General features: G+C 40.8%; 1 protein-coding gene across 1 annotated transcript in view; it reads left to right on the top strand.

Annotated features, from left to right (window-relative positions):
- SCFD2 (sec1 family domain containing 2) overlaps positions 1-23,386 on the top strand; it is a 197,899-nt gene that overhangs the window by 134,056 nt on the left and 40,457 nt on the right. The gene's annotated exons all lie outside the window — the stretch shown is intronic.

Below are 23,386 nucleotides of genomic sequence, written 5' to 3'. Positions count from 1 at the left end.
AAATAAAGACTTAAGGATAAAAGAAATGCAGGGATGATGCAGTTATGCTCAAATCAAGGATCATAAACTGTAGTAAACCTTAAATTCAGAGTATACCCACCCTTGAAAGTAATCTGAACATTTAAACAGAAACAGTCTTAACTCCCTTTGGTAATGACATGAAATTAGAACAGGGGGAAAAAAGTCCTTAAAAATAGGTTTAAATTCACCTGTGATTGCAAATCCTTTAATTGCAATCAAAAGTATAGCACAGAATAAGCGTAGGACTGAGTTACAGTTGGTTTTGTGCTTACCTGTACAAGTATTACCTGGTATGTCTGGATTTCCTGTAAGTATAACCTTATAGTATAGCCCATGTATATTTATAATCTTAAGTATAACTCTGATTTGATTCTACTTCTGACCAGTTCTCTTTTGCTAGGTTTATAAAATGTCTATTAATAAATAATATGAGATCTCAAATGGGGAGTGTGGAGCTTCAGTGCAAAGTAAAAGGCTGGAAGGAAAGTCACCCCAGAGTCTTTTTGTAATTTGTAAGGGAAATATTACAGCTGTGTGGCCAAATTTGCAGAAAGAATTGAGCATTCAGAAGCTTCTGCCAATTATTTGCATCCCAAGGCAACCATTTATGAGCCAACTATCAGAATCAAATAGACCAAAAGAATATAGGATACACTAAAAGCTTTCCCAGCATTTATTTTTTTTCTTTTAGTACTGTTAAATTTCGTAGTATTTTTTTAATTTTTGAAGAATATATATAGAAAATCTGCATGAAGAGAGCAGATTTCGATCAGTGTAGCTTGTGCACAAGCCTTTCAGAAAGAAGAGTATTTTCAGATTTAGCCTGCAGGCTTATTTTACAAAAGAGATTGAATTTCTAGAAAATCCCCTCCATGAAAACTCTGAAAAAACTATTCAGTGCAATCAAATAAAATATTTTTGTTGGGGGTGGGGGGAAGCCCAAGCTATTTTACTGGGTGTATTTGACATCCCCCATGTAAACTGATCTGGTTCTGATCACAGCCATGAAATGTGAGGTCTGATTGCAACAGTTCTTGACCCAGACACAAACAAACAGTGCTTCTTGCTTTAATTTAATTTGAGTCTACGGTTGGAGCACCACCTCCACCAGGGAATAAAACTCCCAGCTTGTTAGAAACATGCAAAGTAAAACAGCATGACTGCAGAATCACCGAAGGCACGGACCATTCCGAGTCTTTGGCTGCCTTTGTCCTTATTGCCTTAAATCTACAATGAAGGCCAGCAGTTGGTTATTTGTTGTCACTCTCAGTCCCACCAAACTGAAAGTATATGTGTTTAGAGTGTAGACCTTAAAATAAACTCAAGATATTTGAAAACTGTAGTTTTCTAAAGTGAATTCTTTAAGCCTGTTGGACACAAGAGCACACATCAAATTCCCTCGTGAAAAAGGAAACGACAGTATCTGAAAAGCAAAAACTGTTGTGCATCCATGTCCAGCACATAAATTGCTGGTGGAATAGGATAGTTGGGACCTGTTCCTGCTCCCATCCTGTCCCATGTGAGGGGTAGTTTTCCTCTAACTTCACTGAAAGCCAAGTTTGTCCCTAAGGAGAATTCAAGCAGTCATCACGTCTTAGCTGCTCCAGACTTGGCCACTCTGCAGTGATTAAAGCCAGAAATTGTTGATACCACCATTTTCCTCCTTTGCCTGTTTCTCATCTTGAGTTTCGTATTTGATTCCCCAATAACCCTGTGTCCCAAAGTCCTCAGACTTGTTTAGCTCCTGAAAGTTGAAGCTATTTTGTGTGTGTATTGGTTTTTATACCCAGAAACTTGAGAATCTGACAACTGCCAGAAGCCAGACCAATGCCATTTTTGGTTTATTTTGGACCCCTGAATCATCTTCTTTTTCTGTTTTCTCAAGTATTTTCTGGCCACAGAGGCAGCAGGGCCAGACACTTAAGGCTGTTTTCAGCAGTTCTACCTGGACATCCTCCCTTGTGCCATGCAACCACTCTCACGCCTGCAGCCTTTGTCCACCATGGAGAAGGTCATTACGAAGCTCATCTGTGATGATTTAATCTCTCTCCTCTCACACTGCCAGAATTCAGGCTTGAACCAGAGAGTTTTCCCATTGCCATCCCCCATGGGAGGAGAATTCTGTTCGTAGCCCCAGTGACAGGGTCCAGTCCGCAGGCAGCCCAAAGGCACAGCCGGGGCAGCAGAGTCTCCCCCGCTCCCCACCATGAGAGGCTGGGCTTCTCCTCCTTGGAGATACCATGGTTCCTCCCCTCCCTCCATCACTGAACTAGTTCAAAGGAGTAAGAAAATGCTCAGCACAATCTCGCTGCCACTAGAAACTGTGTATCTATAAGGCCAGAGCCATACTTCTAACTAGCCCACCACCAGAATATTTGCTCTGTTTCATTTCTCGTTCCAGGCTGTCCTTTCTGTCCCCACCTCATCTCCTTGTCTGCTGCTTACTTTTGCAGTCATCTTTACAAATTCATATGCGTTTAAGCTGGTGGTTGCCCTACAGAGCTCACACCACCTGTGTAGTTCAGTGCAGCCGTTCATGGGGTTTGGCTTTGCTGGTCATTGCTTTAACTGTTGTTTAGTAAAAAATATAGCCCAAGTCTTCCTCTTGCACTGCCTTTGATAAATATGTGAGCATTTGAGAAGGTAATCTTGCTATTTGATTCAAAGCTTATCAAAAGTAAGAGGAGAAAATGTAACAAACTCAGTGAGTGATTTGAGGAGATTGCCATTGGGATTTCCTTGTATATGCTGTACCCTGAAAGCAGCAGGTTTCTGTCTGCACTTGTTTATTCTGTGGTATGTGCTCTTACTAAATAGCCAGCAATATTCTTAGGCTGTTGTATCCAAATGCCTTACAGAAATTGAGATAGCATAAACAAGAAGCAAAACACATTTCAGGTGTTGGTGTTTGAGCAATCAGGGTTAGTTTGTAGTCTGAGTTTTCCATGTTGGGGAATACCTAGGGTGGAAAGGAGGGGTTTCAGTTCCATCCTGACAGTGAAGAGATGCTGGCGGCTCTCCAGCTCTCCCACCAGGCTCTTTTGACATGGCATTTCATAGCTGCAGGCAGTTGCTCATCCTCCTCATCCTCCTTGCAGGCTCCCACCTCTCCCAGTGGAAGCTAAACCAAGTGATTTCTCAGCAACTGTTAGGAACCATCACAAGGAAAGACTTTGCAGAAGAAAACCATCATCTTGGAGCTGTGTAAGGAAGATACAGACTGCTGAATTTTGAGCCGATTAGTGCTCTTTCCTTATTTCAGAGACCCTGCTCACTTTCACTTTTTAACAGAAGTCTTTCTGTTCCAAACAGTCCTTCAATAAGTTTTGAATTACTTTCGAGCCGTAACTGGTTATCTACATATTTCCTGTCCTCCAGCTTTCTTAAATGCTTAGAGTGAGACCTTGGTGTAAAATGATTGTCTTCAAAAAGTTCCTCAGAGCAGAATTAATTATCCTTAGTCTTGCTGAAATCTAAATTATAGTTATTGAAAGTGATTGCAAACCCATCATGTCACAACAGAGGTGTCCAACAGTTTTACCTTGGTGTAAAATTCCTGTTTCCTGAGCAGTGTTAGGAGATTTTTACTACCTTTGGGATGGAGATGGCTCTCACTCTGTCATTCTTCTTCCTCATCCTTGGTAACCTTTGGAATAGGTTAGTGTTTCTCAGCTGGACCTGTTTGAATTCAGAAAAAGAGAGTTGTATTACATTACATTGCAGGCAGCCTCTAAAATTCATCAATCTAACTCTCTGCTGCACTAATAGGCAAAAGGAGGGGGAAATAGTTACCTGAAACCTGGCTCTGCCCAGCAGTTAGAGAAATAAATTGAGAAAAGACATCGGGTTCTTCAGAGTAAAAAACGTTCTCACTTAATACTGAAATCTATGACAGTGCATGACAAAAGCTGAGTATCTCCCTGCATTATTATGGCTTTAAAATGATACTTTTTGCTTCTTTTATTGTGAAGCACTTTCTGTCTACTTTCCTTTATTTTCTCTCCAAAAAAATATTTACAGTCCAGAGCCGATTTACTGAGGAAATATGTCCTTTCACATTAATATCAAAAGAGCAAAATGATAGGAGTGCTTCCGATAGCTGGCAAAACTTCTTTTACACCAAAAAACCCAAAAGCACAGGAAGGTCCATGTTTTTATAGGGCACTGTCCTGTAAGCCTCCTTTATTCCGTACCCTGAGATGCTGGCAGCCGGCTGTTTGGACAGGGTTGTCCCGCTCTGTGATGGGTTCCAGCTGCTGTCTTGGCACCGTTGTTCAGGAGGTGTCTCTGGGTTCCTCTCTGGGTCTCTCTCGTGCCAAGAGGCCTTGCAGGAGAGCAGGCTATCCATTGCCTCTCCTGGCAAGGAGGTCTTTCTTTTAGCAACACAAGATTGTGATGATTTACATAAATGGAAAGAAACTGCAGTTTTGAAGAGACCAGACTCTATTGTGTGAGGTTTCTTCTACGGAAGGAGCAAAATATTATGCAACGAGCGTTCTTTTATTGTTTTTCTGCGAAAATGAGAAACAAATTATGCAGCTTTTTAAATTTTTCAGATGTGCTGAGCACAAATTGAACTAGAAGCCCCGTTTTGCATTCCTGAGAGCTTCAGAGCACAGCTGTCCTCTTCAGAACAAGTCACTGTCAGTGCACTCTCCGTTTTTTGCTGAGAACATCATATTTGCGGGCACACCTCAGTTTGCCATATGGTCCTAACATAATAGCAAGCAATTAAAACAACATCTTTATCGCAACATTCATTCAGTGATGCATTGCTTTGGAAAGAAATTCCTACGCTATTCCCCAGCGCATGTTAAAAAGGTAAAAAACATGATTTGTAAGGGAAACAGTTTTGAGGTTTTGGGTCTTGTTTTTTATTTTTTATTTGCTCTCTCCTTGCACTGATATTTTAAAGTTAAATGCTGAACTTAGTTACGGAGGATTGTTTTGTTTTAACAGTATGACAGTGTTTATATTAAGTTAATTTCTAAGTTAATTTCAGCAAACTCCACATCTTCTAGTGGGTTATTCTTAAACGTAGAATTAACTGTAATAAAATAGTGGGTTTATTTTGTAAAGTGGAAGATTTTCTTTTCCCTGTCAGTCAATACAGCATGTGTCAAAAGAAGACAAGCTCAGCATTTGTGAAAGCTTAGAAAGAACAACATTGACAGTTGTTGTTCCATTAAGACTATAATTTCTTCATGAACAAAGAGGCATTTGGCTTTTTTTGACATTGGAATTGAAATTCAGTGCTCACAGAGGAGAAGAGGATCTTCATATGGAGGGAGGTGGTTATTTTCACATCAGGAGAACCCACCAGAAATGGGAAACAGTGCCATGCAGGGATTGTCTCACTCATCTCCTGGATCTGCTGAAAGTCTGTGCAATGCCTGTTGCCCTGTGGGTTTGGGAAGACTGGAGGTCAGCACAGATCCCGCTTGTTGGTTTAACGTGTCGGCACCATCGCAGGAGATGGCTCCTCAAAGAAAACAGACATGCTGGGAACAGCCACTGGTGTCTCCTCATATTAGATGAACTGTCGGTGCTCACGCATGTTGAGGAAGGCTCTGGTTGAGTCCTGTTGTGGTGGGGACTCGGATGGAGGGGGTCGCTCCTGCCTGGCCTGGCAAGCCCACTTCATCATCCCTCATTGGAGGTGGGGGACAAGCGGCTCTCCCACCCACTCAGCAAGATAGTGTCAATCCGGGAGGCTTCGGGACTGACCTCTTTAGCCTCTGCGCAGCACATCGCATTCAAGCGGTAATTAGCAATGGGGTGGAACTAACTCAGGGAAGGCAGGAACAATGCTGCACCCAGCTAGTAAAGAAAAAGCTGCTACCCGTTTAAATTAGATCAGTGTCTGGGGAAAGTTACTGACTTGTCCCTTCCTCCCCTGCCTTTTCTGCTTTGTCCCTTGCACCCCCACTCAAGTATTTCTAGGTTGAGTTTCAGCAAAAGCTGCAAATAAGAGCATTTTTCTATGATGCAGACACAACTGATTATGGGTATATAGCGATAGTTAATTATATTTCTGTAGTGGAAGCAAAACATTCTTATCCATTTTCAGCTTTGTTATCAGCTTTTGTGTTTTTTATGGGATAGTATTTCTGCACTACTAGCAGCACTGCATATGCAATTGAAAACTAGATACAGTAAATCATGACCGAACACCAGCAGTCCAAAGGTTAATTTGATTGTGCAAGTACATTCCCAGAGTTATGTATGAACATATGCTCTACATACTTATTAATGAGTAAGGTCAGACTGGCATGAGCTGTGTTGTATTTCCTGAATATTCTTCAAGAGTTTACATATGATCTTCAGCACAGATAACACAGAGATCTGTTTTCAGGAAACGCCTATTTAACCATAAAGAAAGTAGCAGGATGCAAATTGTTAGCTGTAAGGTTGACTGTTTTTCAGTTAATGGAGGGGTTGAGCGGGATCTGAAAGGGTGCCAGTAACTTGTGGTTGGCATCACCCTCAGGGCTCTGTGCTTTTGGGAAAGGCACAAAGAAGGAAACCCGCGAACCCTGAAGCATTTGCAAGTTGTAGTTGGTTGTGCTGTTGCAAGACTACTTCAGGAAACCTGGTCTGTACATTTTTATTTCAGTGCAACTGGCTACAGCTTGATAAAAGGCTCTTTTGCAGCACCCACCATTCTGAAATCCCGCTGCTTGAATCATCTCTCTCCTTTGTGCCAAAGGATCCGGGAAGCGAATACAGGGTGAAGTGAAACTTCACAGTTATATTTTTTCTAGTGATACAGGACATTTTCCTCTAATCACTTGCTGTACATTAACCTTACTGGATGAAAGTGTAACCTTGCTGGGTGAAAGAATCCAGCCTCATGTTTCCCTTTGTGTAGTTTCAGGCTTTCTTCATCATATCTGATTTACTGCATTAGTACATTATTATAGCTTAGCATAATGAAATCCAGTTTAGTGTTCACACAGTTCATTCAGTCTAGGTGTCTCATTGTGGACTTAGGGCTTAAAAATAGTGATGTTATTTAGCATGCGTGTTATGGCAGAATCCAGGTGCACTTGGTGGTTAGTTTTGATGACCTAACACAGAAACTCATCAAAGTGAAGATAAATTATACTCTTTCTGCCTAGGAGTAGCAGCTTGGTGAATTGAAGCTCCACAGTTTTCACAAGCTGTGGCTCTGCTCCAGCGTTGAGTCCACATGTGAGGTGGATGCCCAAGTGATATAATTAAACTTGTTTGCTGACCAGTTCTCCTTGAAAGTGTTTGTCCTCAGGTGTTTTAACTGTGAATTCTACTGGAGAATGCTGCCTTTCAGATACTTGTTCTCCATAAACTTTCTAATATAACCTGAAAAACTAATGAAAAAAAAGTTAATCAGATGCATTCTAGAATATCCAAGGAATTTTTTAAAAATAAATCTAGTCTTCTCTTTCTTGAGAGAAAAGGGTTGGCTGGTGGTTATCTGAGGCTGGCTTCCTGCGTTGCAGCAAAACACTTGCCCCGTTGTTCTCTCTGTACATTGGGTAGGTTATGGGGTTGCTATGGGATTTAGTGGAGCCTAAGGCTGACATTTTCACCCAAGCTTTTCTTCAATTTTTGATATTTTGAGATGCATAACATGAGTGTGTCATGCTTGTAAAAGGAGAGAGTTTAGGTATCACAAATGTTGACAAACATCATTTTGATAACCACTTGAAAGGGTGTGAATATACTCATTATAAACTGCATCTCTGTTCTGTCTTTTTGAGCAGAGAGCACTGGCATCGCTTGTGGTTTGCGATACGAGCCTGCTGAGGTGGTTGTGAGAAATGTGGAGGGAGAGAATCGATTCCCCTCTGTGCCTGAAAGACCAGAGCAAGTGGTGTGTGTGAGCCCGTGGGCTGGCGGCTTTCTGCTGGGGCAGGGGAGCAGCTAATTTCATTTGCGGGGGGAGGCAGCAGCTAGAAAGCAAGTGCTTCCATATACTATCTTGCTTGTTATTGCCAGTTCAACTTAATTCAATTCTGATAATGTCAACAGATCTCTCTGTACAACATCTTTTGGCCGTATGGAGCTAGTCTGGCAGCTCCCCCAACCCAAATGGGCGTCTGGCACTATCCATCATCTTGTTCATGAGGTTCAGACAGTGTTTTATCCAGGATCATGTAGGAACCTCAGTATATATGCTACCCAAAAGTAGGTCTTAGAAGTTTGCAGTGACCCCTCATGTACCATGACTCTGTGCTGGCCTTTAACAGTGTCATGGTGGAGAATTGTGGCCCATACTAGGCTCTTTCCAACAATTTGAGGTATATAGACATCACAGAGAACAGCATCACTTATTTCTTCAGTGCAGCTGCTCCTGCTTTTCTGTGTTCATGTTAAGGTGGGAATAAAATATGGCTGTAGAATAGCACTGTTGAGATTGTCCACTCCCTTGCTCATCTCTGTCAGCAAATAGATCATTTGTCAAGGGAAGAGGAGAGTCTCAATTCTGCTCTCATAGCCGACAAGTTCAAATCTAGACAAAAAGATTGAGCAATCTCCTGTGCAAACAAAAGGCTGTGTATGATTTAAAGAACTACTTTCCTGTTGGGAGGAATGTTCAAACATTTTATAATAGACTGAGACAAGGATTCAGTTTTTTTACTTGCTTTTGGAGTTTTATTTTCTTCCAAAATATCGTTATTTTCTGTTGCAGTCAATATATACCAAGTGATTTCTAAAAGATACGCTTGGTCTCTGTGAACCTATTCTGTTCATGTGTGATGCAAAAATGTTCATACTGCTAAATTTGTAAAATCATATTAAATTCCATGACAACCACCTAATGTTGCAAACAAAGGATTAATTGTTTTGTTGTGGGATGAAGGAGAACAGAGTTTAGATCACATGAGGAAAAAGTGAAGTGCCTATACAAATGCAGACATAATGTAATTGCAGAAGAAATATAGCAAAGGAAGAGCTAAATATGTTTAACTAAATCTTGAAATTCATCAAGCTTGTTTTAGTGTTAAAAGTTGCTTTCTGGCAGAAGATGTACAAGAATATCAGTGAATTCCTTATGCAAGGCTGAAGAGCTTATCTTGCTCACTGGTCAAGCATCCAGACTGGAACTGGCCAAACATCTGCAGGCAGACAAAGGCAGCTGTCCTTCATGACGCTGGAGAAACCCACACATCTTGTGCTGGGCCTTTAGCAAAAGCCAGGAAGAGCGAAAAAACGCTGACAATTCCCTCCAAAAAGATCAGCGCACTCCCATTTGTTAGCATACAGTGCCTTCTTGTGGGGAAGAGTTCTCACTGCTGGATGGAAGCATTGGCATGGCAGCTGCTTCCCCTTCCTTCCCCTTTCTAACTCAAGGCAAAGTCGGGGAAGAAACCCAAGGAATGTAAAACATGTGGGTTTAGATATAGAAATTGCAAACGCATGTGAAGCCATCTAGTTTGCCATACATCACAACTTTCCATTAATGAAAACTCTCTTTTGAAGTCTCCAGAGATGAGATGAACGTAGGGTTTGACTTTCACAGCACTAAGGAACATTTTTCCTTTTTGATTTAATTTTGTTCAAGAAAAAGATGTAATCGCACACAGAAATAGTTGTAGCAATACCTTGCCAGGCATTTTCACATCACCCCTCCTCTTTGCAAGAAGGTTTTCCTCTTTCTTTTAAATTCTGACACACATGCATACACGCACATGGGTACCAGCTACTCAGGCGCATACACGTACAGGGCTTGGTGGATGGGACAGTAAATCATCTGTCGTTTCTGGTTTCCCTTTTCTGCCCAGGGAATTACCCAGCTGTGCAGGGTACCACAGGCACCTCTGGGCAGCAAGCCCTGGAGCAAGCTGCGGTCCCAGCCCTGCAGCATCTGTCCTTCCCCACACGTCCCGTCCCTCCACCTCCTCACTCCTCAGCCCCAAGGGTTCTCCAGGTGGGTGTATTTACAAGTCTCTCCTCTCCCCACAGCATGTAAACTGGGATATTTCGGTTACCACAATACCGCCATTAAATCCAATGCAAAGTGCCAGATCTGATAAGCAGGCAGGCTGGCTGTAGGCGTAGGGACGCTCATTTCTAAGCGGGAGGAAGAAACCCCAATTGGCAGGCCCTATCACTATTTTTCATGTAATTGTCACATTCTCTTTGTAACACTTTTATAGTAAATACAATAGCTGAATACTTCGTCTTCAGCAGATTTTGAATGTTTGTGAGGCTAAACTGCAAATGTGTTTATTGCTGAGATGAGGCTCACATTTGAAAACAGTTCCTGAATTTGCAGCTTCTTTCATGCAGCCAGTATCAGTCCAAGTGTGGTGGAGTTGAGTCTAGCGAAGGCCTCTTCCTGTCATAAATAAGATTACTTTCATTTCACTTGTGGAGTGTGTTATTCCTCAGAGTAATGAATTTCCTCTGTGCCTTTGAGCACATAAACATGGTTTTCATTAGGTTTCTATAAAAAAAAAAAAAAAAAAAAAAAAAGCAGAGTAAAATTAAATTAATAAGACGGCTGTTAACTCCATAAATGCAGATGTGTTTTCACTGTATAACCATGGTGGAAGTAAACAGCTTCTTCACTGAAGAATGCAAATTGCAGAAAATGAAACAATTTTGCAGACCTAGATTCTGCTGTCAGAGAACGAAAGTAGTTGGAAAATCTGTCTGTTCACAAACTAGTTTCTCAGAAGGAAAAATAGACTATAGTTCTCATGAGGAAAAATAGACTATCAGATTAAATGTAGACAGACAAATAGCCTCAGGCTTTTTACTTAATATGTAACGTATGTGATAACAATAGTTTTAAGCCATATATTTAGAATTAGCTTTACAGCCAGGAGTTTGAACTTTGGTTATTTTTTTCTTTTCCTTTATCAGATATACCCCTGCAGTTACAGAATAAAGAATAGCAACATTTGCATATATTTCGTTGATACACCATGTAACTCGTAAAGTCTTCATGTACCGTTTGCATTTGCGGCTTAAGATCTCTGTCAAGTGGTGAATCCCTGCAGCATCTCTGCGGTTTTCTTTTTTTTCATAGCTACCGGTGTTTTAAACACAAACCCCAGAATTACCATGGAGGCGAAGTCAGGCATTCGCAGAAATACAGACCCTTAAACTGTTGGTGCCTCTTTCCACTCCCCCAGTCAAAAGTATATCATAAACTGATAGAAATCAGCAGTTAGAATACATGCTTTTTCCGCTCCTCTAATTTAATTTTTATTGAGGAAAACTGACATCGCTTTGTCGCTTGTCAGATCTTATACAGTAGTTCTAACTTTCTCAAAATGAAGTTGCTAGACTTCAGCAAAAACTCGGTGCCAAAAACTGCAGCTTGGCAACTAATTAAATTTCAAAACATGACCAGCTTACTGTGTGTAATTTTATATTGTCCTGTAGACCGTTTTAAGCCTTGTTTTTCCAGAAAATAAAAATTCTGAAATTTTTTGTACATAGTTCCCAATTTCATTCTGCTTGGGCAAATTCAATGTGATCAAGAATATGCCATCACATAATAGCTGTTATTCTTAATGCTAATACAAGCATGAGGTCTACCAAGACTTTTTGCTTGGGCACAAAATATAAATATTCCTTTTGTATATCAAATCACTGCTTTTAAAATAAAATATTTTTCATTTTTCTTCTCAGTATTTGTTTCCTAGTAATTCTAGGAAGGAAAGGAAACTCTGCCACTTTACCTGAGAGCGATTTCAGTCTGATGCTAAACCTGATAATTTTTGTTCCTTGTTACCATGCAAGTTTTTCAGTGTCTTACTGTAACAGTGCAGATGTTTTTTTAATTTAAAATGGTAGAGATAGCATTGTTTAAAGAGCCAGTCTCACTTATGGGTGAACATTGCTAGTTGAAACTTCAGCAACAGAGGAAGAGGGATCTTGAATACCAGCTCCCATTTCCCTTAGCTTTTGGGCAGGAAATTGGTTTTCGGGGTTTATTTATTTATTTATTTATTGGGGGGGTTGAAGATAGAAAGCCCTGCACATTAAAAATTCTGCTCAGTTGTTTAATATTTGCTCAGTAGTGTGCTATTCCCTAATCAAGCCCCTGCAAGCTGTAAATCATGGCCACTATGTCAGTGTTTTGATTGGAAGCAAGAGCTGTACCATGGCAGATCTCTGGGGACAGCGAACTTCTGCAGCTGCAGAAAGCTGGAACTATTTGCTGTTATTATTAAAGGAATCTGAGATTCTTTAAAAAATGTAAAGTCATAGTGAAATGCATAAGATGTGCAGAGATTTCATATGAAGGTTTTACAGAGAGTGTGGCCTCTAACAATAGTGCTCCAGTAACAGAAACTGAGTTGTTCTAATTATCAAAACAGAAAAACCAGAAATTATAGCCACTTTCTCACCTCTTCCCTTGTCCGTCTTAGGATAAATTATATGCAGATAATAATAAATTATTTCTGAATGTAAAATACCAGTCAAGCATTTGGGGCGTCAGTAAAATGTCTTCCTGTTGAATGGAAGAATAGGTTTTCCTTCTAGAAACATCCTGGAAATTTTTACCATAATTTTGTTTTCATGAAGGTGTTTTGAGTGTTTTTGGGGCTTTGACTTCTGAACCACGGCCAATATAAACGGAGCCTAAGGATGGAAATATTAACTTCTCCATAAGTGCAATGTAAATACTTGAGTTAATTTATATACTGTTTATCGTAGAGAAGTCTAGAGCTAGATGGTAACTTTTCATTAGAATATTCTCTTAAAGATACTCTTAAGTGCTTCCACAAGTTTAAACTGAATGACTGCAGAGGAAATTAATTGTTGATATATGCAAATCCTCCACCCTGTATTCATGTGCATTGGAATATTATTCCCAGATGCCCTAATCATATGTTAGGCCGTGATTAATTAAAGTAATAACATAGTCATGCTGGGATTTTTCTAGCAGTAGATCTGGCACTCTGGTATATCCAGTTCGAAAGAGCAGAAAAGTGGAGGAATTTGAAAGATAGTGTGCTTATTGACATGTTGCTTAAACTAGCAGTTACAAATCAAAATAAAATATGGATGGGGAAAAAATCATTCCTGTTGGACTAAAAGATGGCTTGATCATATTTTGACATCTGAAACCAACCCAGGAATTTACTGCAACAGCATCCTATACAGGAGTATGCCTCAAATTCCTGGTGATGTGTGACTGTTTTATATAATATATAATATGCTGTTATATCTGGCTAATATATAATATATAAAAGATGCTTCAAGAAGGCCATGGGCCTTTGATTTAATTATTTCATCTTTGAAGAGAAACGGGTAAACATTGAATAAGCAAGCAGAGAAACAGGCTTTGCTGTCGCTGTCTTTTCAGTCAGTGAATAGTTACTCAGCATAAATAGAAGTGCTGGGTTTCCACAGGGCTGATGCTTCTTGCCCTGACTGTTTTGGAAGCCCTGTAGCTACCGCCTGCAATCTGCCCGGCTTCATTCAGAGTTAGTCATAGCTCAGCTTTCACGATTATTAAATGAGACAAATTTACATGCCTCCTTATCCAGATGCAAATATATTTTCACATTGCTGCGGAAATAAATGCTTCCTAGCAACAAACCCTCTTCATTATTCCTAAGATTTGATAAGAAGCAGTAAAAGGTGATGCTATGGTTGGTAAATGTTCCTCAAGGGATCACACACTGAATGTGACTCTCATTTCTTGTTCCCACATAAGTCCCTCTGACTAGTCTAAAGTGGCCTTGAATGAGCACAGGACATACTTTGGGCCTTTTTTACTTAAACTCATATGAAAGAGATCTGGCAGAAGGCAAATTGGGTGTATGGTATTTTAAAATGTGCTGTAAAAGCATCAGTTGCATGGCATACAGAGTGGCTCTGTGAAGTGGTCTTTTTTCCCCTCAGGTACAGAAATAGAGCCGATAGACTTGCCCAAGGCCACCCAGTGTGTGAACAGCACAACTGGCATTAGAGCTCAGGAGCTGTTTCTGTGCAACCCCATAGCTAATCCTCGGCTTTGCGTGACGCCCTTTGTGTGGAACACGTGCAGGCACAAACGCACATTGCTCTGCGCACGGGAGGACAAACAAATCCAGCCTTCCTGGCTGCCCATGGTCGTGAGCCCTGTTCTACCGCCAGATCTGCCATGTTGGCAGCGTGAAGTGTAGGCTCATCTCCACATAGTCCATCTCAGAGCATTTCCTGCACTGATGCGTATTTAGTCCAGCCTAGAAGCCCCAGCTGGGACGTGTTGCAGTGTCACCAGGTGGCTGCAGGTAGGGAGGATTTACTGCTGCTCTTTGGGCACTCATGGTCTTCTCCAAACAAACAAGTGAGCTTGCACACATTTGTGTTCACTGCTCTCCATCTTCGTAGCAACTATTGGGGAGAGCAATGATATAAAAATCCCCTCAATGGCCTGTTTCAGTGGATGTCAATCAGGAAAAGAAGGCTCCTACAACCTTGCTGAGGAGTTACTTAAAAAGTGTTTTTTATGGGGTAGCAAAGTGAACATTGAAAAAAAAAAAATCCCAAATCCAGTTCCTGGGTGTCCTTGTGTCACCTCAGCCATCTCTGCGTAGACAGTAATTTTCTCTCAAAGTCATTTTGAGAGACTGGATTTCTTGTTTTTTCTTTACATCCTTCCCTTCCAATCCTGCATATCACAGTGAAATCTTACAACAGAGTCAGGTTGAACATGCCGGTGACTTTCCTAAAACATCCCTACAATGTGAAAGTTAAATCCCAAACTTTGTTGGCTATGTAGAAGCATAAGCCACTGGTTCTTTTTCATTTTGAACTTGCTTTTGTGCTTTGCCGACTATAATAACATAATGGGCACCTTACCTCATTTTTCACGCAGTATGTTCTGAAAGGTTGTCAAATACTACCATTCTAGCCATATGGCATATATTTAATAAGACGTGCGTGTTTTTTCACTACAAAATAATTAAGAGTATTCCGACATTGTTCACTCATGACCTCATAGCAGACTAAATACCAGATCCTGTCCAAAATTCTTCAAGAAAATATTAGTGGCCCAAATCAATTTTGATTATTTCATAGTCTTATAAGTCACCCTAAGAATATCAAATAGGAGAAGGCTGATAAAATGTCATGTGTTGCATTACCTACCCTAGAGCTACTTTTTAATTCAAATAGACTACCCAGTAATATTATGTGCATATTATATGTTGAATTTATTTGCTATTTTATATTGAGTGTATTTGTTCATTTATTCACCTGCTGTTCAGTGGAAGAGTAAAATATAGTGCCACTTTCTGATAGCACTTTTTCCTCCCTTGTAATGCCCAGCCTTTTGAGGAGCTGTGTGTCACTTGGCATGACTGCCACATTTTCTTTACTGCATGCACATTTTACAAAACCAAGAAGAAATTCTCATCTGTCATATGTGGACAGTGAATATATTTCGCCTTATAGTATACGTGGATCTACTGTATGTCCAATTTGTAGTAAAGCTCTTCAGCTGTGGAGCAGAGTTGGTTTTCCCTGTGTTTTTATAGATAATACTAATTTCAGTGCCAGAGTTCTTCAGTTGCAAGGACGTTATTTGCAGGACACGGTTTGGACAGAGTCCTGTTTTGGTCTGCTGAGTCAGACTAATTGTTTGCTGTAACCATTTCATCCTTTACCAAGTGCTGTCTGTAAGACATAACCATACACAGTGGTCTGGTGTTGCCCTCTGTGGATCAAAACTAAATATCTAAGTACAACTTCTCTTTATGGCAAAGTATCGCTATCACAGTCTTTAATTAAAGGAGAACACAATTACCATTTAGAAGTCTAGGAAGATACTCAGAATCCATTGAAGCTATTTTGGACTTGTTGGGCTGTGCAGCTACCTAAATAAGTGGGATTCCCCTTTCTCATTATTTACTGCTCTCTATTGCAACCCCCCTTGAAAAATCTAGCCAAGTTTACCCTTGTGGCTTGTATCACATTTGCATCCAATATAATTTTTAAAGCATTTTCAATGTAAGCAGGGTTTTTTTCTCCTGGTGAATTTGATTATAGGTGCATTAGTTCTCAAATGTCAGAAACCTCCTTTCTGTGGGGCTGGGTTGGTGGGTTTTTTTTGTTTTAGCTTCTCTTTAAACCTGTGTCATTTCCTTTTCATTTTCCCCATCTCGCTCCCAAAGGAATCAGCAACAAACTCCCTTTGAGAAAAAACATGGCAGGGGAAGAAAAGTACTTTTGATGATTAAGGCCCTTCTGTTCAAACAGTTCCTGCCTACACTATGGAATCCATAGATACTGGAGATATAAAGGAGAGGGTTAGAAGATAACTAAGACCCCTCAGGCTTGATATGTAATCAAAGAAGTATTGTTTGGGAATGACTTAAGGGGAAGCGGAGTGGCTAACATTTTGGCCCTGATCCAGCTACCGCTGGAGTTGATGGCAGAGTTCCCACTGACTTCAGGAGAAACAAGAGCAGACCTTTTGTCTGGTGAGGACAAGCGTCTGAAAACACAATGGGAAAGATGACAGCCATGCAAATTGGGAAAGACAACTGCCTACAGATTCCTTATGCAGAGGATGTCTCTGCCTGGGTAAGGGTGTTTGATGAGAGAGGCACATTTCATCTTTGGGTCCTGGGCAGTGCCCAGCTCAGTCAGCGGCACCTTCTGGTGGAGGCAGGATCCCACTGTCCAGTTCCAGGAGTACGGCTCTGCATCTTGTCAGCTGCAGTTGTAAGGGCAACTGAAAATTAACTAATGAACGACATAAGCACAGTTGTGCTGGGTAGGAACAACGACCTAGCTAGCCTGGCAATCTGTTTTCTGTAAAGGATTAAATAGCAGAACAGGGCATACAAAGCGCAGTGCATTCCTTGGTACACCATCCCAGCCTCCCTAAATCAATAATTTAGAGCTGTTTGGGTATCAACTACATTTCAGAACATTGTGTTTAAAGACTGTCAGTGGACCTGTGTGCAGACAGCTCCAGTCTTTAGGTGTAGCATCTCCCGTTATATTTATGTTATGTAGTTTATTAGATGAACTGCAGAGCATCTCTTTTAAGGCCAGCCCCTGAAAAATGTGCCGTCCACCCTTTTTGTTGTTGCTGTTGTGTGACTGATGGAAGGCACCTCTCTTGGGGCTGGTGACTAGTTTCCAGGGTGTCTGCAGCCCAGGTGTTACAAAGCCAGTGCTGGGCTCCGGCTTCTGGTTGGGATTAGGCCCCCCTGAAATATGGAGTTTTCCTAATTAGCAACAACAGCTATGATTGGCACTCCTTGAAGTGGAAGGGTTCAGATGTCTTAATCCTGATTGGGAACCAGCACTGGGAGAACAGGCAAAATCCACAGAGAGAAAAGTACACCTTTAGGAAAGGATGAGAAGGAAAATAAATACGCAAGTTATAGAAACCAGGGAAAAAAAAAAAAAAAAAAAAAAAGGAACAGAATATAAGAGAAACTTGACAACTGTGCTGGGACCTGCAAAAGGAGCCACATCTGTTCTGGCACTACCCCAAGCCATGAACAGGTCCAACATTCACAGAAGAAGCTTTCCCCATGCAAAGACTGGAGAGGTGTTTGGTGGAAAGGCTGCAGTGTAAACTAGCTGTGCTTTTCCTCATCTATGGTCGTATGGTTCCCATTTATTGGGTGGAATTGAATAGCTGCAGACTTGCCACTCTCAGAGGAAAGAGATCGTCTTACTTACTGTAAAAATCTTGGGGGCTCTTTTCCCTTGAATGTTTGAGAAGAACGCTTTGGCCGTGACCTGTGAAACCACGCAGAGTGCACAGCAGGAACTGCAAGGTGGTTTTGCTTCAGTGCAAGTGTGAACGAAGGGCATGTGTGGACACAAATAACATTCAGCTGCTGAGACAGTCTTCTCTGAGCAGAAGCAGCCCTGGTACTCTGACATCCGCTCCATACCTTTCGCAAAATAGGATCAGAAACAAGAAGAAATGAAAGGGGTGTGTGTGGGAAGAATTAATTTGGCTAAGGAAGATCCTGGGCATGAAAATAAGACTGTTTTCTCTCCACCTCCCTCAGGTCCTAGCTGTTGGGAGAAGCGAGTGTGATGCCCACTCAGTGCTGGTGCAGGCAGGGTCAGGGTCCTTTGCGATTCTTCCCCTGTTCATCGCTCTTCCACTTGCCCCATCTCCAAGTCTGGCAGGTTTGGGTCTTTCTCTTTAAACTTCAGCTGCTGGGTTTGGGCTATTACCTGCAAATCTCATTTGGAAGAAAAATAAGTTGTTATCCCTTGTGGCTGCAGGGGAGAGGCTGAAAACGTGAACCCAGTTTGTGTCAAGGCCAATGAAAATAATTCCAAATTTAAAATGACCCATGGATTTTTGAAGCCTTTTTCCTTATTTCTTATTGCTAGTTCAGAAATAACTGAATAATTCAGGCTAGTAAAATTGTGCAGGCAGTTCTCATGTACTGTACCAACATGAAGTGATGTAAAGCCCTACTGTTACTTATTTAATTACAGAGAGTTTGGGGGAATAGTTAAGTGAAGGGTACCATTTAGCCGTAGTCAATGACTGCCTGTTTCAGGGGTAACATGGAAGGCTTAAAAAAAGTTATGCCCTTTGTATCTCACGTCCTGAGATACAGGTCCTGAGATCTCAGCTAAGTTCTTCTTCAAGCTTGTTTCTCACTGTGCTAAATAATCGAGTCTTTTTTGTGTTCCTCAGATTAATCAGAATTGTCTGATTTAGTAAATTATTTTTTCTTATTCTGTTTTTGACAAAGTTACTCTTTAACTGAGTATCCTCTAAAGCACATGACTATTTTTCTTGTTAATTATTATCTCATAAGCAAAATCTCTTCAAAATTTTTCTTCGTTGGGTGTTAAAACATAAATAATAATAAAAATTCTGATCGTGTTTAGACCTGAGCAGTTACTGTCAACGTTGTTGTGCTGCAGAGGTGTAATGCTCAGTAATAGACAAGAAAACTAATGAACCGGTAGCTGCTTCAGTCATGCTGGAGAGAAGTATCGACATGGCTTTTGCAGAATTAAATCTGACACAAAAGTGCTCAGCGATTAGAGTAAGGAAGGAGCCAGCAGTCAGCCCTGTGGTTGAGACTGTCCAGATAATACACTTGCGTTTCATCAACAGCCCTCACCCAAGGCTTTTACATAAAATAAACGGTCATGGGTCAGTGTGGAAAATTCACTTATAGCTTACTAAATGCTTACAAATTAAGAAATATAAAAAAACTACAAGCAGGGTACCAAAAATAGCCACAGATGTTGAGTGTGCCTCAATTTCTCCAGACACACTGAAGTGTGATACTAGTGATTGTCTTTGCCGCTTCTCTCCCATTTGACTGCAGAGCAAAGAGTTTACACCAAGTAGCTACTCGATTACCATCCCAGGGGTGAATGAAACATGAGTGAGGAAGATAATATTAGGAAATTGCACCACTTCTCTCGGATTTCTTTGGCTGTATTTTGACAGCTGAATTAACTTGAGTTATCTGTTCTCAAGTGAACTTCCCCCAGCATAGCACAGCTTACTTAGGAATGGCCATTCTGCAGAATTATACCGGAGCTGCACAGACAAATTAGGGGATCAACAATGTAACTGTAGAGCAGCACAAAGAGATTAAGTTGGGCAAACTAAATATTTTGCCTCTTTATTATAACTTGAGGCAAAACACACAAGTTAAAAGCATCATCACTTTTGAACTAATGTTTTCCTTTATGGACAGAAGTCTGCGTAGGGCTGAAATTTTAGTTTTGGCTCAAATTAATGCTACACTGGAGATGAGTGCTTTAATTAGCATTTTACAGAAAAGTTTATTCTTGAAAAACTTGCTTCACCCCCCTTTTAAAGGATGTCCAAGCAGCTCTTGGAGAAATGGCTTCTGGGACTTAATATTTTGCCTCTGATTCATTCTGCTGAAGAACCACTTCTGGAAACAAAACTCACATCCCATATTCTCTGTTTACCTGTATCTCATTTTGTCCTGGAAAGAGAAAAGGAAGTTGTATCTGACAGACAAAATGAGATTGGAAAATTAGCAGAATACTTGAAAATGAGATTAAAATTGCTTTCCTCAGCCAGAGCCTAAGTGCAGTGGAGGTAGAAGCTCCTCTTGTTTTAAAGCATTATGGAGCCCTCAGGAGCATGTGTTAGACACACAGCGATGGAAATGTAAAGCCATGAACTCAGTGGAAGTTCAGTTTGTTGTTTTTGTTGTGTAGTTACTTTAAAAAAAAAAAAAGTCATATCTTCATCCTGATAAAGCCCTGAATTTTCCAAATGAGACGTTCAAGAGGGAATCTTTATCTCTGTGTTCTCCAGCTTTGGCAAAACTGCTTGTTTCTTATGTCTAGCAAAAAAGGCTTTTTTTTTTTCTGGAGAGAAGTCTCAACTGCAGACAGCCTAATTTGTTCTTGGCACATCCTAGGATTTGCATTGCTGTGGGGGTCAGAAACGTAATAATTCACAAATCTATCAGCCGAGCTGGGCTCATTTAGTCAGTCTTCTTTTTGTTTTCGCTTTTGCAGTCGCCTTTTGGGAAGGGCAGAGCCTTCCCTGAGCAGAGCAGAGCCTCTCGGAGCATGTTGTGGACCTGAGTCTGGCAATGCCGCTGGTGAGACATTGTCTCCGCTTTCTGCAGGGGTGGAAATGGGGCCTGGGAGAAGCTGCTCGTCTCCTCTGGCCCCTGGGCTGCTGCAGGCAGGAATTGCACTCCCCTTGCTGACATTTAAGACACTTTCTTCCATTCTTTAGAACAGGGGGTGTCAAACTCATTTTCACGTCAGCCTCGTGGTTGCCTTCAAAGGGACAAATGTAATTTTAAGACTGTATACATTTAGGAGTAGTTACAGTAGATGCCTTTGAAGGCAACCACGAGGCTGACGTGGTCCCCGGTGAAAATGAGTTTGACACTCCCACTTTAGAAGATCTGCAGGAAGTAAAACATTCTCATTTGTGGCTGGGGCTTCATGCTCCCATGTGCTATCAGAGTTCAGTTCTCTGCCCATGCTTCCTCCTTGGTAGACCCTGGCAGAAGGAAGCCACAGGAATGTAAATTCCTCCTGTCCAAGGAAGGTCACAACCCGCCTCGGGTTACCTGGACTGTGTACAAACAGTAGAAATAACCTCAGGTAGGAGCTATGTGGTGATTCAGGCTTCACACAGTCCTGGGATCTCCGAGCTGCTTCTTGATGTTTCAGGGGCCATTATTCACAAGCTACAGCTGTATGTTTTAAAAACGCTTAAGACTTGGCTGTATCAAAATGGATGTTGACCAGACACAGTAAAATATATACCTGCTAATCTCAAACCTGGGTCTAAGCTTCCCAGCTACTTCTAGGTGTTAGAATAAAGATAAGCAAAAGAGCTGCTGAAAATATTTAAAAGTGCAAGGAATTTAGTCTTTGTTCCCAGAAGCAGCTGAAGTATTTTTTTAACTCCTTCCAAGCACATCCACTTTCTGAAGAGAAATTGGGTAAAGAAGATACAGTTTTGACAGAATTATGAGAAACTGAAGAAGGACTTTTGCATATAACAGCAACTTTCAAATAGAGCTGTCACTGGCAGCTCCAGCCGTAATGAGACGTCACATTTCGTGCAAGTAAAGGTTAATTACATGGTAAGACTTTTTCAACATCCACACCAAGTGTTGTTGAAAGCACAATACACTGACTTACAGAAGTACCTGATATGGGAAACGTGGTCACGGAGTAGCTCGGGTACCTATATAGGGTCTTACTAAAGGCAGTGGGACCGAGATATGATTTTCCTCCCCCTTTCTGTGTTGTGGGTCGGGGTCTTAGTCTTTTTGGTAAACAATATATAGTTGTGGAAATGTTAAAGGAAATGTTCTTTAAGTAAGATATTTCATTGGTATTACACTGATTGTGGAAACAGTCCACAAAATGCCAACATTTCTTCTTTGCTGCCATTGATGGCAGAACCATTAAAATCTTAAGCCATTCATATATTAACTAATATTGAGAAACAGCAGCTTTTGTAACATCAGGTGAAACCTCTTGTTCAGTAATAATTCTTTTTCTCAGCATTCTTTATCAGTATGCATATGCTTGCAGATATTAGAATAGTAAGAAATCAAAGTTCAGAATTTAAGATATGAAACCCGTTTGGTATGTGTCTGTATATACATACGTAAAAAGTACTAGGCAAGTAGAAATATTGTTTCAATGTCTGTGTTTACAGCTATTGAAAATATGTGGTCAAATGGTTGGAATATATCCTTTATTCATAGTTCTGATATTTGTTTCCACCTAATGAGATGCTTTAGACCAGCAGTTGGAAAGCCCTAAATATTGCGTGCCAAGCAAGAATTTTCGGTTGTGTCAATTAAAGTTCAGCAGTGGGATAAACTTTGAAGTATATCTCAGGGGCTGAGCCAACAGAGTAGAGGTTGGAGAACCGGGATTTAACAGAGGGATGTTGTTTTGGAGTAGTAATAAACGCCAGCTAATTGTAAATAGTCTGGGAACACAGCGAATTCAGAATATTTGAATCATCAATTTTAAGGCAATAGAGCTTTTGTGTTATATATTATATTAGGTTTTTTACTTATTTGGAATGTCTTGCATGTTATCATTCATTTTGTTTCTTTATTGAGAGTTTCGCAAGTGTACAGTGATAAGAAAACAACAGTGAGTAAATAAGCAAAAATTCAGACTACACTATATAATTGAAATAACTGTAAAGGAAATTAGGAAGGAACTTAGGCAAGAAAATTTACAGGGGGAAGGAAATACAGCGGAACTGCTGAATTTGTATTTCCTATAGATTTGTGTCTCAAGTGCACTAAAATCTTCTCCCCCCTCCTTGCATTTTTTGAGTTCAAATCTAGTAATGTGATGGGAAGCATTCTATGACTATTATCTAAGAGGTATTTTTATTGAGGTAGAAGCTGTGAATTTGGTATGACACAGCACAGAGAACAATAGCTGATACATCAAGAACTCAGACGTACAGCACACAGCAAAAGTAGCAAAGCTCGATTCAAAATTCATGGCTATTTTCATTTCCCATTTATTTAGGCATCTTGGCAGACACAACACAATCCTCTCAAATTGTTTCTGGTTAGTTCAGCACATCTCTGTCTTAAGTCCTCCCCTGGAGCGCAAGTCACACTGCCTGCAAAAGCTCTGTGAAGGAGAACTAATCAACTGTGAGCTCCCCCGTGGATGTGACCTCTGTCAACAAGCTGTTTATGATTCCCAGAATGGATTTAAATGGATACCAGTTCTTCCTCCTCTGTGAGAAGCTGTTGACATGGTTGCAGTTGTTTAAAAAAAATCGCTGAATCTTACAAGAGAGTAAGTGAATCATTGCTTTATTTAGGGAGCTTTCAGATCAACACCTTGCTCTTTGAACAAAAGCAAAGGGCAACAAAACCACCTGCGGGAGGTGCTGGTGACACCCACCCATACCAGACTTTCT

Source organism: Columba livia, chromosome 4, assembly GCF_036013475.1.
Source record: "Columba livia isolate bColLiv1 breed racing homer chromosome 4, bColLiv1.pat.W.v2, whole genome shotgun sequence".
In the NCBI taxonomy this organism is placed as follows: Eukaryota; Metazoa; Chordata; class Aves; order Columbiformes; family Columbidae; genus Columba; species Columba livia.
The sequence above is the reverse complement of the archived record's forward strand: the minus strand, read 5'-3'. Positions and strand labels throughout refer to the sequence as shown.